The sequence below is a fragment of the Oryctolagus cuniculus genome, chromosome 6, assembly GCF_964237555.1.
Source record: "Oryctolagus cuniculus chromosome 6, mOryCun1.1, whole genome shotgun sequence".
NCBI lineage: Eukaryota > Metazoa > Chordata > Mammalia > Lagomorpha > Leporidae > Oryctolagus > Oryctolagus cuniculus.
Genome location: NC_091437.1, coordinates 60,178,458 through 60,184,633, shown reverse-complemented (window position 1 = coordinate 60,184,633; position 6,176 = coordinate 60,178,458). Strand labels below are relative to the sequence as shown.

Sequence of the window (6,176 nt, the reverse complement as noted above, 5' to 3'; positions counted from 1 at the left end):
AAGGGCTCTCTAGGAGGGGCGTTGTTCAGGCTTCCAGGGCCACCTTGGCCTTCGGCAGGCTTTGCCTGTGTTCTAGAGGTGAGGGATGAAGTCGCCATGGGTAAAGGTGGGCTCAGGCTCATGGGTGATGGGAGGCCATGGAGACAGGTCACCCCGAGTCTCAGGAGGACCACACTGGGCACTGCCATCGTTCAAGGGGAGCTTTCTGCCCACTGAGCCATGCTGGGGACCATGTGGCTGGGCACAGCCCTTCTCAGGAGTATAGCCAAAGCCTGTGTCCTTGGTGGGAGGAGGGAGAGGCTCTGGCAGGAGGACGGGGCATTTCCTGCTGTGTTGGAATAGGATAACCCTTTCACCCAAAAGTTCCATTCATGCAAGTATCCTGCAAAATGATAGGCACACACTTAATTGCTCCGAAGTTATCGTAGGTTGGAAACAATCTAGCTGTCCACCAACAGGGGACTGCCCTCATGGCACAGTCACAGTAGAATATGTTCTGTGCTGCCATCAATGTGGTGAAGAGGGGAGCAAGGACTTAGCCTACTGGTGTTGCCTGAGTCCCACACCAGAGCGCCTGGGTTTGAATGCTCATTACAGCTTCTGACGTCAGCTTCCCAGCAGTGCAGGCCCTGGGAGGCCCTTTCTGGCTCCCAGCTTTGACCTAGCTCACTCAGAGACTTGGGGAATGAACCAGGGGATTGGATGCTCCCACCCCCCAGAAAAAGACAGAAATCTTTCAGACAAAAGGTGCAGAAAGTATAGTCTGCTTAGAATACTGCAATTAGTGCAAAAGGGGGCAAGAGAATCATAGAAAAAAATCTACAGGTACTGCAAAATGTTTGTGGAAAATGTACATCATCTTTTAATTCCAATCCTGAACTTGTTGAAGTCCCCTTTTGTATACAATATGTAAATATGCCTGAAACGTCATTGGATCATTGGGAGGATATGCAAGTCACTGAAGGCACTGGCTGCCTCTAGGGAGAAGCAGGTGTCTGTAAGCCAGGGAGGGAGATGTTGCACCCTCAACTCTTTTGCTTTTAAAATGTTGATCCATACATGCATGTTACCCGTCAATAAATGAACAATCAAAACATTGTTTTCAAAGGTTTTGCAAAATGCTCACAGAAACACTCAGTGGTCTGAGCTGGAAGAACTTGGAACCACTGAGCCGCGATCACACCCCCCGGAAGGGCCAGAGAAGCTCCATGCCTGCAACACCGACTTCTTCCTTCCCGCCGTGCCCTCCTTCTACACCCAAACCTTGGCACACAATGGTCCATCTCACTGCAGTACCCCCACTTCCTCTTCTCACATCTCTGTCCACAACAGTAGCTGCGTTTTCTTCCTGAGCGCACAGCTGGACTTCAGTTCCCAGCTGTTTCCCAGTTGCAGTTGGGCGTGGCCAAAAGATTGGGTTCAGGCCAATGCAATGTGAATGAAGGGCTGTTAGCCTATCTGGTCTGACCCTGTGGAACCACCCGTACCTGAGCCTGCTGGACTTCGGCGTGTACTCTCTGAGGACCGGAGACTCTTAAGACCTGGTGGTAGGCTCAGAAAGCAACAGCTTGGATCCCAGAATGACAGCGTGGAGCAGAGCCCCACTCCTTTCAGTGGACTGTGACACAAGCAAGAAACAAACTGAGCTTAAGCCACTAAGACCTGGGTTGTTACACTAATCGGCCTGCCTTGGCTACTATTTAAATAGCTGGGATTCAGCCTGCAGGCACTGGTTTAAATGTCACTCTGTCCTTTGAGTCGAACTCCCTGGTTGCTTTAACTGCCTGGAGCTGGGACAGAGGTGAGTGAACACGTTGGTGGGGTGTGTCTGGGGCTTGGCCTGGATTGAGGTGGGGGTAGGGCAGACAGGCATTGCACCATCTGCATTGCGGTGGGGCCAACGGCCAATTTCCTTGTCAAGCTAAACCAGTTTGCAGCAAGAGGGAATGGAGGCTCCCCAAAGGGATACCATAGTGGTTCTGCCAAGCGGCTTCCTAAGAGAAAGGCGACACCGCCTCCGGTGTGACAGTAAGGGCCACGCCCAGTCCGCACGAACTGACTTTTTTGAGGCTTGTTTTCTGTTGACGACTTCGATGAATCGTTCAGTGCTGAACGTATTTGTTCATCTAATCTTACTGAGCTCTTTTTCTGCAGCGGGCTTTGGGCAGGGCATCAAGAGTGCAGAGACTAGCAGCCAGCTGCTGCCCTCCCATGCTCCCAATCTAGTGCAGGAATCAGATACAATCATAACCCCCAGAGCTGCGTGCTGGGGCCCAGCCCTCCTGTAGGGGCCTGAGAGGCCAGAGGGACCCTGAGCCTTACCCGAGGGATCTGCCGTGCAACCCTAAGGAAGGTTAGCGTTCAGCTTAGAGAAGGGAGAGGTGACAGCATGTGTAGAGTTGTTTGTTCTGGTTTTGGTTTGTTTTTGTTTTTTTGTTTTTTTGTTTTTTTTTTTTTTTTGACAGCCAGAGTGGACAGTAGTGAGAGAGAGACAGAGAGAAAGGTCTTCCTTTGCCGTTGGTTCACCCTCCAGTGGCCACCATGGCCGGCGCACCACGCTGATCCGATGGCAGGAGCCAGGTGCTTCTCCTGGTCTCCCATGGGGTGCAGGGCCCAAGCACTTGGGCCATCCTCCACTGCATTCCTTGCCACAGCAGAGAGCTGGCCTGGAAGAGGGGCAACCGGGACAGAATCTGGCGCCCCGACCGGTACTAGAACCCGGTGTGCCGGCGCCGCAAGGTGGAAGATTAGCCTAGTGAGCCATGGCGCCAGCTGTTCTGTTTTGTTTTGACTGGCAGAGTTAGACAGTGATAGAGAGAGAGAGAGAGAGAGAGAGAGAGAGAGAGGTCTTCCTTTCATTGATTCACTCCCCAAATGGCTACTACGGCTGGCACTGCACTGCCAGCGCTGATCCAGAGCCAGGAGCCAGGTGCTTCCTCTTGGTCTCCCATGCGGGTGCAGGGCCCAAGCACTTGGGCCATCCTCCACTGCACTCCCGGGCCACAGCAGAGAGCTGGACTGGAAGAAGAGCAACCAGGACAGAACCCAGCGCCCCAACCGGGACTAGAACCCAGTGTGCCGGCATGGCAGGCAGGGGATTAGCCTAGTGAGCTGTGGAGCTGACCTGTTTGTTCTGTTTAAACAGAGAATTCAGTTCTCAACTCCACTGAAACAATGGGCTGGGGAGCTGGTGGTTTTTTGTTTTTGGCTTTTATTTGAGAGGCAGAGAAACAGAGACAGAGAGAGAGCACGCTCCCATCTGCTGGTTCACTCTCCAATGCCTGACCCAACCAGGCTGAAGCCAGCAGCCAGGAATACAATGCGGTTCTCCCACATGTGCACAGGGACCCAACCACCTGAGCTGTCACCGGCTGCCTTGCAGGGTACACACTAGGGTGAGACTGGAGTCAGGACCGGACCCAGGACGCAAGCCCAGGCACTCGGATACGGAACACAGCCATCCCAAGTGGCATCCTACCTGCTAGACCAAATGTCTGTGCCAGCATTTGCAGAGATAGGTAAGTGAGGGGATGCTGAACATTCGGGCTGCTAACTTGACCCAGGGTTAAGTAGCAAACAGTAACAACTTAGCCATTTTCATAATCTCCTTCTCATTTATATCCTTGACTTCCTACTGCCTGCCAGGCACTGAAGGAGGCGTCAGTCAATCCTTATAAGAACCCCAGGAGGAAGGCCCCTGGGTTCTCCCTGTTTCATGCATGTTTTAGTGCTATGGACTGAAAGTGCCACCCCACCCCCATCCCAAACACACAGAGTTCATGTGTTGAAGCCCTACCCCGAATGGCCTATATTTAGATACAGGGACTTCAGACAGTAATTAAGGTTTAATGAGGACGTAAGCATGGGATCAAAATCTAATAGGAAGAAATCTAAAAAAAAATAAGGGGAGGGGCACTGCTGTGGCATAGTGGATAAAGCTGCCACCTACAGTGCTGGCATCCCATATGGGCACTGATTTGAGTCCCGGTTGCTCCACTACCAATCCAGCTCTCTGCTATGGCCTGGGAAAGCAGTAAAAGATGGCCCAAGTCCTTAGGCCCCTGCACCTGTGTGGGAGACCCAGAAGAAGTTCTTGGCTCCTGGCTTTGGATCAGCCCAGCTCCAGCCATTGTGGCCACCTGGGGAGTGAACCAGTAGATGGGAGCCCTCTCTCCTTCTCTGCCTCTCTGTAACCCTGCCTTTCAAAAAAAAAAAAAAAATCTTTAAAAAAAATCCAATAGGATTGGTAACTTTATGAGAAGATCCCCCCCATAACTCGTTCAAATAAATAAAATAAATATTTTTGAAAAAAGGAGACAGTTGGGGGCCAGCGCTGTGGCACAGGGAGTTAACGCCCTGGCCTGAAGTGCCGGCATCCCATATAGGTGCTGGTTCGAGACCCGGCTGCTCCACATCCTGTCCAGCTCTCTGTTGTGGCCTGGGAAAGCAGTGGAAGATGGTTCAAGTGCTTGGGTCCCTGCACCCACGTGGGAGACCCTGAAGAAGCTCCTGGCTCCTGGCTCCGGATCGGCACAGCTCTGGCCATTGCGGCCATCTGGGGAGTGAACCAGCGGATGGAAGACCTCTCTTTTCTCTCTCTGCCTCTCCTCTCACTCTGTGTAACTCTGACTTTCAAATAAATAAATAAATAAATCTTAAAAAAAAAAAAAAAAAGAGGAGACATTTGTGTCCAGGAACCTCAAGCACCCTTAACTAGCTCCCGCATCTGCGATGAGGTGGCCCCTTAGTCTGGTGGGTGATCTCTGTGGGTTCTTTACCTTCCCAAAGTCTTGGGCCCTGGCATGGCTGGAGCCACCTCGACTCTCTCCCTCCACTTGCCCACATCTCCTCTGAGGGCCCTGGAGAAGAGGCACTGCCTCCCTTCCAAGGGTGTCCCTACGCATAGAGAAGAGATGGAGTCAACCAGCCAGACCAGCCAAAGGCCCCTGCCGAGGAGCTGGGGGTGGGAGGGTGGGGGGCCAGGGAGGCTGCCGGCGCCTTTCCCAAAGCCAGACCGCAGTCTAATTACAGGCCGGCTGGGTGCTGAGCAGGGCGGGCTGGCTGGGAGGGCACGGCAGGGCTGGCTTGGGGGTGGAGAGGGGCAGTGAGTGTCAGGACCTGCAGGAGGGTCCTGGCTGGGGGCGGGGGCGGGGAGAGGCAGCACTGCATCTAGTGTCTGCAGACCACACACGCACTGGGCCTGCAGAGGGTGAAGGGCACATAGCGAGGAGAACCATATATATAGTACCGGCTATAGCCTGGGTGCTAAGCGACACCTTTTGCCCCCACCTCTTTCTCAGGCAATCCTCACCCCTCCCCCGTCCCCACCAGCAGCCAAGACAAACAGGTAAAGGTTTGCTGTGTTTGACAGAAGACAAAACGGGAAGATCCAGAAGTGACACAGACCGCTCAGCGGTGACAACCTAGAATGACGTTGTGGGGACCCCTGCTCACGGCAGGGGGTATCTAAAGGAAGAGGAAGGAGCAGGCTTGGCTGACAGGGGTTCCCCTCGCCTAGGCCAGATGGGGAGCTGAGACGTCCTGTGTGTTCACGCCCAGGGGACATCAGAAGGCACGGTGTGGCTCGGGGACCTGAGTGGTGCACATCCGGGCTCTCAGTTTTGCCTTTCTGACCTTGTTGTCCTTCCTCTGGGGCTGGAAGTCCCTCGGAAGTGAATCTCACTGGCCCCCGCCTCAGAGCCCCTCTGACAGCCCTCAGAAAGCCCCTGCCCCTGCAGCTTCTGCGTGGAGTGCCCAGGTGGTTCTTTAGAAGGCGCCCCATGCTTTTGACCTTGGGGGCCTGTTTGGAGATTTCAGTCCCCAGTGGCTTGGGTGCATCTCCGTGGCCCTAGGAGCTGTGACTCCCTCCCCCCGAGCAGCAAAAGCCACCGCCGTGCCAGGCTAAGCACTCTCAGCCGCTTTCGGCACCTGCTCCCGATTCACCGCGGGGACTGCCACACAGCTTGTGGCTTGTGGACGCAGCAGGCTTTCCTGTACTCGGATCCCGGCACCGGCCTCAGATCGCCGAGCACCCACTCATGGCCACCGGGGGTGCAGAGACTTTGAAGCTGCTCAGGCCCTCCCCTGCTATCTCATGCTTAGGGGCACGATCCATTTGGGTACCGGTGATTGTCTTTATCACCCATGGAAGAAGGAAGACACTGCTATGGTCTGAA

The 6,176-nt window shown here is 54.1% G+C and overlaps 1 long non-coding RNA gene across 1 annotated transcript; it reads left to right on the top strand.

The window, feature by feature from the left end:
* The first annotated feature begins 1,693 nt into the window (after positions 1-1,693).
* Positions 1,694-4,674, top strand: LOC103347969 (uncharacterized). Its single transcript, XR_516457.4, has 3 exons — positions 1,694-1,801; positions 3,383-3,518; positions 4,386-4,674. It is a non-coding gene; the product is annotated as an uncharacterized lncRNA (long non-coding RNA).
* The last annotated feature ends 1,502 nt before the right edge of the window (positions 4,675-6,176 follow it).